The 13,348-nt window shown below is 40.2% G+C and overlaps 1 protein-coding gene across 2 annotated transcripts in view; it reads right to left on the reverse strand.

The window, feature by feature from the left end:
• Positions 1-13,348, reverse strand: part of GABRG3 (gamma-aminobutyric acid type A receptor subunit gamma3) — a 712,386-nt gene that overhangs the window by 614,211 nt on the left and 84,827 nt on the right. The gene's annotated exons all lie outside the window — the stretch shown is intronic.

A 13,348-nucleotide genomic window follows, 5' to 3' on the forward strand; every position in this document is an offset into this window, starting at 1 on the left:
GAGGAGCGGGGAGATGGGAGAGAGCAAGAGAGAGAGAGAAGAGCTCAGACCTGGGCTTCTGTCTTATTAGGGTTGAGGGTGGAGTACTCAAGGTTTCCTGGGTTCATTCTTTCTTGGTGAATTTAAAGAGTGGGAATTAGGGATGCCTGAGTGGCTCAGCAGTTGAGCATCTGCCTTCAGTTCAGGGTGTGGTCCCAGGATCCCGGGATCGAGTCCCACATCGGGCTCCTTGTGTGAGGCCTGCTTCTCCCTCTGCCTGTGTCTCTGCCTCTCTCTCTCTCTCACTCTCTCTCTCTGTCTCTCATGAAAAAATAAATAAAATCATTATAAAAAATAACATAAAGAATGGGAATTAGGGTGTGGGAAGGGAAAAGCAGGGTCACATAGGTGGTCAATTGTCTAGGTTACCTGGTTTCCTAAAAGGGGAACTTCACAGGTAGGTCAGGCTGCCTCCTTATGTAGTTGTATAGCCAGTAACTGTGTCACACAGCTGGCAAAATGTTTATTTGAGATGGATGTCACTGAAATGGATGCCTTGGCAATCAAAGACAACATCAGGCACTTACATTGCAATCAAAAAAGCTTAATGCTAGGCACTTACACTACAATAGTTTTTGGTAAATTACCTTTCAAAGTTAAACTTTATTACAGTTTTAATACCCTTCAGTTGTACAAGACTTTCCAATTTGCAATATGCTTTCATGCATATTATTCCTTGGATTTTCAGTAAATCCTGCTAAGGTAGGCAGGGTAGTAATTACTGCCCTCATTTTCAGAGGAACAAGCTGAGCCTTAAACTTCTAGTCCTTAGTCTGTCACTCCATGGCCTACACTGCCTCAGTGGCAGCTCAGCCCACATGCCTCCCCCAATGGGAGCAGTTGACATAGGAGGAGGGGGTCCTTCTACCCATTATATGTGGCTCCCTCCTCTGCCTCCTTCTCCAAGGGAACATTTAATGAAGTGTCTCTTGGAGTGGTGACAGACATATACAGGTCCACTATCATTCTTATATTTGATTCTCTAGTCCCATAATTTATGGAAGAAAATATATTGTCAAAATTTCAAAATCATCAGTTTTTCAAAATTATATATAATGTTCAAACTCACCAATATTGTATTGAATATTTAAAATTTTGATCAGTGGGTAGATCTCTCAATGGACACTTGGGTTGCTTCCATAGATATCTATTGTAAATAATGCTGCAATAAACATAGGGGTACATATACCTTTTCCAACTAGTGTTTTCATTTTCTTTCAGTAAATTCCTCAAAGTAGAATTACTGGATCATATGATATTTCTATTTTTATTTTTTGAGGGACCTCCATTGTTTTTCACAGTGGCTACACCAATTTACATTCCTACCAACAGTGAACAAGGGTTCTTTTTTCTCCACATCCTCACCAAAGCTTGTTATTTCTTGTCGTTTTGATACTAGCCATTCTGACAGGTGTAACATGAAATGGCTAGAACAGTCCTTGTGGTATAAAGTGATATTTCATTATAGTTTTGATTTGCATTTCCCTGATGATGAGTGATGCTGAGTACTTTTCATATGCCTGTTGGACACTTGTATGTCTTCTTTGGAGAAATGTCTATTAGTCCTTTCCCATTTTTTAATTGGATTATTTGGGTTTTCTGGTATTGAGTCATATAAGTTCCTTATATATTTTGTGCATTATCCTCTTATCAGATATAACATTTGCATCAATAAATGAGTGGATAAAGATAAAGAAGATAAAGATAAAGTGTGTGTGTGTATATATATATATATATATGAATTATGTATTTCATTATGGGATATTACTCAGCCATGGAAAAGAATGAGATCTTGCCACTTGTAACAACATGGATGGACCCAGAGGGCATCAAGCTAAGTGAAATAAGCCAGACAAAGAAAAATACCACATGATTTCACTTATATGTGGAATCTATAGGACAAGACAAACAAAGAAACAAACTAACCAACCAAAGAACAGACTCTTAAATATGGAAAACAAACTTGTGGTTGCCAGAGGGAAGGTGGGTGGGGAAATGGATGAAATCGATAAAGGGAATTAAGAGGTACAAACTTCCAGTTATAAAATAAATAAATCATGGAGATGAAAAGTCTAACATAGGGAATATAGTGAATAATACAGTAATAACATTACATGGTGAGAGATGGTGACTATACTTATTGTGGTAAGCACTGGATAATATGCAAAATTGTTGCATCAATATATCGTACAATTGAAACATACATTATGTGCCAAAAATACAATAGAAATAATTTTAAAATGAATAAATAAGTAACAAAAAAACAGAAAAAAGAGGGTAGATCTCATGCTTTGTATTCTTACTACAATAAAATAATTTTTTTTTAAAAAAAGGAATCAAGAATGAATTTGTTGGAAGAATAGCATGTTGTTAGAATTCTTCCATTTTGACTATCCATTTGGAGTTAAAGTTCTTCAATGAAATGTTTACATTGGTGATTACCATAAAGTACACGAAACATTATCTTCCGTCTAAAAGGCATGATATATACAAATGATATCAATTTTAATTTTAAACTTAGAAAAGTAAAGGGAAGCCCTGGTGGCCCAGCGGTTTAGCACCGCCTTCAGCTGGGGTGTGATCCTGGAGACCTGGATCACGTCAGGCTCCCTGCTTCTCCCTCTGCTTGTGTCTCTGCCTCTCTCTCTCTGTCTGTCTCTCAGGAATAAATAAATAAAATCTTAAAAAAAAGAAAAGTAAATTACAAAGTTTATACGTCATAAGAATATCTTTTTATATGTTAAAATAATAAACGACACATAAAGTAAGCCCTAAAGAATTGTGACTATATTTTAAGTGACCATTTTAATATTTTAAAATTAACTGGAACCTGATGCTACCCTTCTCTAATACACACATAAATATACCTCATTCAGTCTCTCCCTATCATAGATCATTAAAAACAAATTGTTACTCATTATTAGATTTGAAATTTCTAAGTTAAAATAAGTTATGTCTAGTGCTTGTGAAATTTAAAAAACAAGGCATCCTCCGGGGAGCGGGGCAAGATGGCAGAAGAGTAGGGTCCCCAAGTCACCTGTCACCACCAAATTACCTAGAAAACCTTCAAATCATCCTGAAAATCTACGAATGCGGCCTGAGATTTAAAGAGAGAACAGCTGGAATGCTACAGTGAGAAGAGTTCGCGCTTCTATCAAGGTAGGAAGACGGGGGAAAAGAAATAAAGGAACAAAGGCCTCCAAGGGGGAGGGGCCCCGCGAGGAGCCGGGCTGAGGCCGGGGCGAGTGTCCCCAGGACAGGAGAGCCCCGTCCCGGAGAAGCAGGAGCTGCACCGACCTTCCCGGGCGGAAAGGGGCTCGCAGGGAGTTAGAGCAGGACCCCAGGAGGGCGGGGATGCCCTCGGGCTCCCGGGGACAGTAACAGACACCTGCCCCCGGGGAGAGGGCGCCGAGCTCCCTAAGGGCTGCAGTGCGCGGGCATGGCGGACCGGGAGCAGCTCGGAGGGGCTCGCAGGGGCTCCGGCATGGCTGGGAGCGCGAATCCAACAGCGCAGGCTCTGGAGCACAGGGCACCGGGGACACAGCCCAGGATCCGGCTTGACCCGGGGACAGGCAGAGGCCGGGAGGGCCCAGGACAGCAAGGACGCTCCTGCCCCAGCTGAGCAGATGAGCGCCCCGCCCCAGAGTATCCAGGCCCCTGCAGACCAAGAGCTCTGTAGTGACTGCGGGAGCTGACTCCAGGGTACCAGAGCTGGCCGCCGCCACTGGGGTTGTTCCTCCTGGGGCCTCATGGGTAAACAACCCCCACTGAGCTTCACAGTGGCCTCACAGGATAAACAGGTTAAACAACATTCACTGAGCCCTGCACCAGGCAGGGGGCTGAGCAGCTCCCCAAGTGCTAACACCTAAGAATCAACAGAGCAGGCCTCCCCCACAAGACCAGCTAGACAGACAGCGGAAAAACAAATTATTGACCAAGCCGCATTGGAAGGTTCCAGGGGAAGTCGAGGGATTTACAGTATACAGAATCAGAGGATACTCCCCCTTGTTTTTTGTCTTCTGTTTGCTTCCAACCCCATTTTTCTTTTCTTCTTTTCTCTTTTTGTCCCCCTTTTTTCTCTTTTTTTCTTTTTCTTTTCTTCTTTCTCTTCTCTCTTTTTCTCCTTTTCCCAATACAACTTGTTTTGTATTGGGAATACAAAACTACTACTCTGCACTGAGCAAAATGACTAGAAGGAAAAACTCAACTCAAAAGAAAGAATCAGAAACAGTCCTCTTTCCCACAGAGTTATAAAATCTGGATTACAATTCAATGTCAGAAAGCCAATTCAGAAGCACTATTATACAGCTACTGGTGGATCTAGAAAAAAGCATAAAGGACTCGAGAGACTTCATGACTGCAGAATTTAGATCTAATCAGGCAGAAATTAAAAATCAATTAAATGAGATACAATCAATCCAAACTAGAGCTCCTAAAGACGAGGGTAAATGAGGTAGAAGAACCAGTGAGTGACATAGAAGACAAGTTGATGGCAAAGAAGGAAACTGAGGAAAAAAGAGACAAACAAAAGATCATGAGGATAGATTAAGGGAAATAAGTGACAGCCTGAGGAAGAAAAATCTACCTTTAATTGAGGTTCCTGAGGGTGCCGAAAGGCACAGAGGGCCATAAGATGCATTTGAACAAATCATAGCTGAAAACTTTCCTAATCTGGGAAGGGAAACAGGCATTCGGATTCAGGAAATTGAGAGGTTCCCCCCCTAAAATCAATAAAAACCGCTCAAACCTCGACATTTAATAGTGAAGCTTGCAAATTCCAAAGATAAAGACAAGATCCTTAAAGCAGCAAGAGACAAGAAATCTCTAACTTTTATGGGGAGAAATATTAGATTCACAGCAGACCTCTCCACAGAGACCTGGCAGGCCAGAAAGGGCTGGCAGGATATATTCAGGGTCCTAAATGAGAAGAACCTGCAGCCAAGAATACTTTATCCAGCAAGGCTCTCATTCAGAATAGAAGGAGAGACAAAGAGCTTCCAAGATAGGCAGAAACTGAAAGAATATGTGACCACCAAGCCGGCTCTGCAAGAGATATTAAAGTGGACCCTGTAAAAGAAAGAGGAAGTCCAAGGAAACAATCCACAAAATCAGGGACTGAATAGGTATCATGATGACACTAAACTCATATCTTTCAACAGTAACTCTGAATGTGAATGGGCTTGATGACACCATCAAAAAGGTGCAGGGTTTCAGACTGGATAAAAAAGCAGGACCCATCTATTTGCTATCTACAGGAGACACATTTTAGACATAAGGACACCTTCAGCGTGAAAATAAAAGGTTGGAGAACCATGTACCATTCAAATGGTCCTCAAAAGAAAGCAGGGGTAGCCATCCTTATATCAGATAAACTAAAATTTACCCTGAAGACTGTAGTGAGTGATGAAGAGGGACACTATATCATACTTAAAGGATCTATCCAAAAAAGAGCACCTAACAATCATCAATATTTATGCCCTGAATGTGGGGGCTGCCAAATATATCCATTAATAACCAAAGTTAATACGTACTTACACAATAATACACTTATACTTGGTGACTTCAATCTAGCACTTTCTACACTCAATAGGTCTTCTAAGCACAACATCTCCAAAGAAACAAGAACTTTAAATGATACACTGGACCAGATGGATTTCACACATATCTACAGAACTTTATGTCCAAACGCCACTGAATACACATTCTTCTCAAGTGCACATGGAACTTTCTCCAGAATAGACCACATACTGGGTCACAAATCAGGTCTGAACTGGTACCAAAAGATTGGGATCATCCCCTGCATATTCTTAGACGATAATGCCTTGAAATTAGAACTAAATCACAACAAGAAGTTTGGAAGGACTTCAAACACGTGGAAGTTAAGGACCATCCTGCTAAAAGATGAAAGGGCAACCAGGAAATTAAAGAAGAATTAAAAAGATTCATGGAAACTACTGAGAATGAAGATACAACCATTCAAAATCTTCAGGATACAGCAAAAGCAGTCCTGAGGGGGAAATACACCGCAATAGAAGCATCCATCCAAAAACTGGAAAGAACTCAAATACAAAAGCTAATCTTACACATAAAGGAGATAGAGAAAAAACAGCAAAGAGATCCTACACCAGAAGAAGAGAGTTAATAAAGGTTCGAGCAGAAATCAATGAAATCAAGACCAGAAGAACTGTGGAACAGATCAACAAAACCAGGAGTTGGTTCTTGGAAAGAATTAATAAGATAGATAAACCATTAGCCAGCCTTATTAAAAAGAAGAGAGAGAAGACTCAAATTAATAAAATCATGATTGAGAAAGGAGAGATCACTACCAACACCAAGGAAATACAAACAATTTTAAAAATGTATTATGAACAGCTATACGCCAATAAATTAGGCAATTTAGAAGAAATGGATGCTTTTCTGGAAATAAAGTCCTTATGTGCTCTCTCTTGTGGTTTGGCCTGTGTTCATTCAAAAATGAACCTACTGAGTATAAATTACCTTAAAGTAGTTCTCAACAAATTTTGACATAAACCACTTCCATGAATTGCTGAGATTGGAGACAGTTTAATTATTATAAATGTCCCAGATCCTATGAAAGAGGCTCCAAGTGCTGAGTAGTCAAACAATTAGAAAACACAAATATCAAAACAGAATAACTTTTTATGTTAATCCTATTTGCTCAAGAAGCAAAGGAAAAAAGTCCTCAGAGAGGGTAGCTCTCTCCTTGGAGTTGCTCTGGTTTGTAATTCCACTGGTGATGGATATGGCTGCTTGCAGAATCTAATTGAAACTAGCTCAGTGCTGCTTCATAAAACAGGAATTTCTGTCCATGTCATACCCAAATTTGTTAACCAATCCTTTGGTTTCCATGATCTAAAAGAGACATAATTAACTGACTAACTGACAAGCACACGTTGAACTTTTTGGAATCCTACCTGATTGTGACTTCTCTGTGCCAAAGAACCTAAAGTGCCTTGTGTTCATCTTCACTGTTGTATGATGGCCTTGTCTTCTAAGAATCTCCTTATTTTTCCCATCACAAAAGCCTCCTGAGTTAAAGACTGAATCTCTATTAATGCCAGTGTCCTAGCCCAGGACCAGGGCAGAACATTCACTTTCTTATTCTGGATGGATTATAGAAGACAGCCTGCCAGATGCAGTGGAGAGCAGACATTTAGGGTCCTTCTTTGAATTTCCTCCTATCCAGAGAATGAGACCACATGTATGAAAAAACCCAAAGAAAAAAAGGCTTCAACAGAAAGCCTAGCAAAGACACAAGGGACTGCAGGAATTCAGAAACATTTGGGAATCCAGAAAGGCTCAAGGACAAGATAGTATTTTAATTTGAATTGAAAGAATGAGCATTTTCAGTGAAATTGGTTTATCTAGGCAAGTTTTTAGTTGAATGAGGGAGCACAAGCAAAATGGTTGAGGCAAAACAGGGGCTGGGTTAGACCAAAAAAAAAAAAAAAAAAAGAATGCGGTCTTACTGGGATCCAAGGTCCCCAGATGGAGGTGGAGAAGAAACTGAGTCTCTGTACTGCCTCACCAGTGCAGAAACCAAACCAGATACCCCCCACACCCTTCTTTACTGCAGACAGTTTAACATGGAAGTCATTAGTAAATGGATTTGTGATTGTATGGACAGAGAAAGGTGAGTAGTTCACCTTAACACCATGTAAAAAATGAGACTTGTTGAATAAAAGTAATAAAAAAAAGAAGTCTAGAAAGAAAACATTTACTTTAACTCCATTCATGGAGTGTTAAAACACCCATGCTCACGTATATGGTAAAATGATACCTCACACAGGGCTTGGAGCTTCGTGACAATATTGGGAAAGAATGCATACGTGGCCTTTAATGCGTGGAGAGAGAGACTCGCCTTTACTGAGGCCATCTTTGTTTGGCTTTTCCATATAACAGTATGTATTTAGAAGTGACGAAACTTTCTTGGAAAAAATAGTTAATGGCGGCTCTTTTTCTTCCAGTAATTCAAATTTTGCCAACAGTCAGTTCAGATAACTAAAAATGTTATGCAATTATGTAGCTTCCTTTGTGAATCAAAGTCAGGAAAAAATAATCTTAGCCTTTGTTAATGAGGGTTAGCTTATGTGCTTGCCAAGTGCTATTTTAATAATAAAAACCATCTTATTTCTCCTTACCTCATTTATGTTATGCCAACAAGCTCAGCTTGTAAATTGCCATAAAAATATGAAAAATTACATTTTATATAATTTAGACTGGTTTAACTGTTCCCTTACATTATAAAGAATAATGATAAAACCTAAATTATACTACATATATATACATAAGCTTCTTCAAGCATAGAAAATGTTTAATGGAGAAAACTTGTAGCACTGAAAACTGTGGGGGGCACAGAAATCCAGGGAGCTCAGCAGGACTCTGGTAGATGAGTGCAAGGAACAGATTAACTGGAGCAGATGCTTCAGGGCACTGAAGCTCTACCAAGCTCACCAAAATTCCTACTGCTGTTGTAGCTGGTCTGTATTCACTAAGCCAGGGGTCTTTTATTGTAGGGGACTTTAAAAGCCATCTGGTGGTTTCTGAGTTATTTCTCATCTGTCTGTTGGTAAGCTAAGTACCATAAATCACATTTTCACATAAGTCACATTTTCTGCCAATTTCTTAATGTCACTGTGGTTTTCCCTTGATCTTACATTCTCTGTGACATCTTTCTTCAGTTGTAGGAATCTGAAACAGGCTGAGCCCTTGCATTACTGATTTGGAATAAGATCCATTTATTGCAATGCACCCATTCATCTTGAGTCCCATTAAAACAACATTTCTGATCTGAAACCTCACAGAAGTTATTTGGTCTTATTATTTTGAAATTTCGGTTAAGAATCCTAATAAATGCCACACACGCTCATGTGTTCTCCCAGATAAATGAAACATTATCTACTCAAGGGGACTGGATTCTTTCTTCTCTATCATTATATCCGCATCTTCATTTCCTTTGACTAAAAGCATTGACTAGTGGCTTCCACTTCACTTGAGGATTGTACAGGTTGCCAGGTCAGAAGCCAAATGACTTCTGCCCTTTCAGGAGTCATTTCATGTCTGATATCACCTGCCATCGTGAGGGAACAGATAGGACTGTTCCCATCATTGTAGGGACAACAAGGCACCAGGCATAAAGGTATATGTAGTCATATCTCAGCCAGAACTGGAGACAGGGAATCTTCACAATCAGTGAGAAAAACAGAGCTCCTCATAATGATAGTCAGATCTATTATTTGTAATGCTGTGTGACTGTTTGCTTTGCCTCATGACTAAAGGTTGACAAGACATGTTCAGATACAGGCTATAACTTAAGTATATTCTGGCTCTTATATTCCCAAGAGAACTGACACTGAGGATTAAAACTCAATTCGAGGATCCCTGGGTGGCGCAGCAGTTTGGCTCCTGCCTTTGGCCCAGGGCGCGATCCTGGAGACCCGGGATCGAATCCCACGTCGGGCTCCCGGTGCATGGAGCCTGCTTCTCCCTCTGCCTATGTCTCTGCCTCTCTCTCTCTCTCTCTCTCTCTCTCTCTCTCTCTGTGTGTGACTATCATAAATAAATAAAAATAAAATAAAAAACTCAATTCGATGAAATGTGCCCAGTTAATAGCCACTAGAGGGATGTGCCATATTAGCATAATATAGCTTCAAGGGCTTTCCTTAATATTAAAAATATTTTTGCTACTCATTTGCTCAAGCCATGAACATTCAAAGTATGTCTCTCCCAGTGAGCAGGGCCAGTCACAAGCAGATGTGTTTAGTTATAGGCTATTAAATACTGACTCTTGCAAAGCAGATGCTGTTGGTATTATAACTGGATGGGAGGGGCATCAGTCCTGCTCATTGCTCATTATTTACAACCCTTTCCTTCCCTCCCAGTTCACAGAGCCCAAGAGCATTTCAACACAATGTATTTTGATATCCATCTGGGGACCAGCCCCCTCTGGTCCACACATGCTCTGAAGGTCTGTATAAGGCACAGCTTGAGGGTGAAGAATGCAAGTAAATGTATTTCTTGATCAGTGAATATATTTTTATTTTAGAATCGGCAAATGCTTATTTAATGAACTTAAAAAGAATTTTTATAAAAATGCAATGGTTAAGGAAACCACCAACTTTACCAGGGTGTTTGCCATCAGTTTCCTAACAAATCAAGCAGGAAAAGCCATTAACCAAACATCAGAATAAGTAGACCCTGGTTCTATTATCATGCATCTAGCATTCTTCTGGGTCTCAGTTTTCTAATTTGCAAACTTCAGTATTAGCACCTATATCTGTTAGTTTCACTATAGCCAACACTTAGTGGCTTAAATCAACATCGATTTATTATTGTTCATGACTGTATAGGTCAACTAAGTAGTCTTGCTAATGTGGGCCAGCCTTAGTTAAATTTGGTTAGGCTCATTCACGTGGGTGCTGTCATCCCCAAAAGGGGCTGCCTTACCTAAGATGGCTTTATCTGGGATAGCCCATCTTTGTTCCATGTGTTCTTGCATCCTCTAGGGGCTCCATGCCTGGTTTCCATGGAAGCTTGGGAAGGGTTCCAAGCACTGTAAGTGGAAACCACGAGGCCTCTTTCCTCCCAGACTTGGAACTGAAGGGTAACTTCTACCTAAGTTTCAAGGAATAAAATAAGTCCTAAAGCCAGGTCAGATGAAAAGGATTTAGAGAGAGACTCCAGGAACTCTTATTGTAGAAGTTGAAAATTCACACAGTAGAATGATGTGGACACAGAGAGGGACATAACTACACCCAATGCTTATAAACAATCATTCAAGGCATCTTTAGAATTTTAAAATGCTATAATTTATTCTGTGTTCCTCCAAGGGACTTTCCTGTGGCTTTGGAGGCCTTTGGAGGCCTTTGGAATGACTCCAAGGGATGCATCTTTCTTGCAGAGATTACTTTCTTTTAAATAGAACTGATTCCTTTGAAATGCTGACATAGTGCTTCACATTTCATCTGATGCTGGAGATTATCCTTAGTCAAAAGCCAGCCCCTTGAAAAATCAACCTCTGCCTGCAGAGAGTGAACTGGGAATTATTTTGGGGAAGATAGTTTTCTACCAGGAGTATGGTCAACAGAAGAGTAAACCTTAGAGCTAATTTTTATTTCATTTTCCAACCCATTTTTTGCCATGAAAAGTCTTGATACTTGTCTGAAGCTGCCATGAACAAGTTCTCAAGACTGCTTTGGGACTGTGTTAGAGGGTGTTCAATTTAGCTTGCTTTCCAGCAAAATAATGGGACATGTGAATTATTTTTAATAATGTTTATTAATAGCAAGATCTGGGCCTGGTCCCATTGGCTAAGAAATCTGACTTTGCTGCCAAACTCCTACTGGGCCTCTTCATGAAATTTCTGGGCTGCCATTTTGTCCCCTTTTATCCTAGCCATTTGATTGGTTGTTAGCCCTTGCCAAGATTTTAATCTATCTTCCAGTGAATTCTCACCCACTCACAATACATACATCCTATGCAGTGTCTTCTACATTTACTCTATGTGTAGCTTTTGTCCTTAAATTGTAAGGAACACCTGTTGTTTCTCCAAATGCCAATGCTTCCTTGCTCCCATTTTATTTTAAATTGCCCTTAATTGTTAAAAGTATCATTGTAACTTCCAACAGTTGTTCAATTTTGTATAACAGGGTTTTTGCTGCTTTTTTTTAGGCCACTCTACCCTTTTCTTTTAGTAACTACTAGCTTTTGGTTCGAGATATTAAAGATTTTTTAATTTATTTATTCATGAGAAACACACAGAGAGAGAGAGAGGCAGAGAGAGAGAGAGAAAGAGGCAGAGACACAGGCAGAGGGAGAAGCAGGCTCCATGCAGGGAGCCGAATGTGGGACTTGATCCCAGGACTCCAGGATCACGTTCTGGGCCAAAGGCAGGCTCTAAACCCCTGAGCCACCCAGGCATCCCTGGTTCGAGATATTAATGAACATCCTCACTGTTTACCATGTCTATCTCCCAAAATGCTATGGCTACACTCACACCTGATCTTTCTGAGAGTCTGAAATCAAGGTGGTAGCTTGGGCTGTTTTAATATTCAGAACTGCCCTCCAGAGTGATCTGCTCTTAGCCCTCTCTTTTTCTCTGGTCCTCATAGACCTCAGTCTTAAACACAGGTCAGGGCAAGAGGGAAAAAGCCTTCCCTTTGATTTCCAGAATAATCTTCAGGTAAATAAGAGGAGAGATCAATTGATCATTACAAAACCCAGAAAATCACTGGCCATCTTAGGAAATGGTTTCTTTCATCTTTATTCAATTTCCTCAAAGTATTCTGGAAACTGACAGGGCAACAGGGAAGAAGGCTTGTTGAGGACACAAGGAGAATGTTCATTTTCCTGCTGGCTGCTACTTTCCGACAAAGGTCAGTGGAGGAAACAATCAATTAAGCCATAAAGGGCATTTGGAAATTAGTCTCCATTTGTCTTGGCATTTCTAAAATTAATGCACCCCAGAATAGAACAGAATAGGAAAAAATAATGAGAGAATGAGAGTCCAGCTGCTCTGGAAAATGCAGCCGAGCTGGAATGAATCTAACAAGCCAAAATGTGGCTACATGAGCCCTTGGGTGCATGCAGGGCTTTAGTCGTAATTTTAATTAGAATAAAGCTTTTATGAAATAGAGATGCTAGCATGGTTGAAATTGTACAGCTCATGAAATGTATAACACAAACATGCTGCAGTACAGTAACTGCTCACATGATTGGAAATACAAAGTGTTTTCGAGAAACAGTATTTTTCTGGGTGATGTCACTCTGCTAATATCCAATCACTACCTTCCTAAGACTGTACCTGCTCAGCTTCATTGGATGCTCTGTTCTAGAAAATGGCAGAGGAAGACAAATATAACAGGTATGAACACCTAGCAGAACTTTAGAATCTAAATTCAAGGGCTATGTTGGGTTAACCGGAGGGAGGCCTTAGGTCAGGGCAGGTCACTGAATTCTCAGAAATCAATTTCTCCATTTGCCAATGAGAAAACTTCCTGTGGCTACCATAACTAAATACTACAAGCAATAGGATTTTTTTCTCTCATAGTTTTGGAAGTCAGAGGTCTGAAATCTAGGTATTGGCAGGGTCCCACTCTCTCTCACATTTCATGGGAGAATATTTCCTTTTTTCTTCTAGCATTTAGTGGTTGCTAAATTCCATGGCCTGTGGCCATATCTCTTCAATCTCTGCCTCCATCTCCATATCATATTCCCCCTTCTGTCGGTGTCTTCTTCCCTCTATCTCAAATTTCCCTTTGCCTCTCTTTTATAAGGACACTTTTCATTG

This window comes from Canis lupus, chromosome 3 (genome assembly GCF_003254725.2).
Source record: "Canis lupus dingo isolate Sandy chromosome 3, ASM325472v2, whole genome shotgun sequence".
In the NCBI taxonomy this organism is placed as follows: domain Eukaryota; kingdom Metazoa; phylum Chordata; class Mammalia; order Carnivora; family Canidae; genus Canis; species Canis lupus.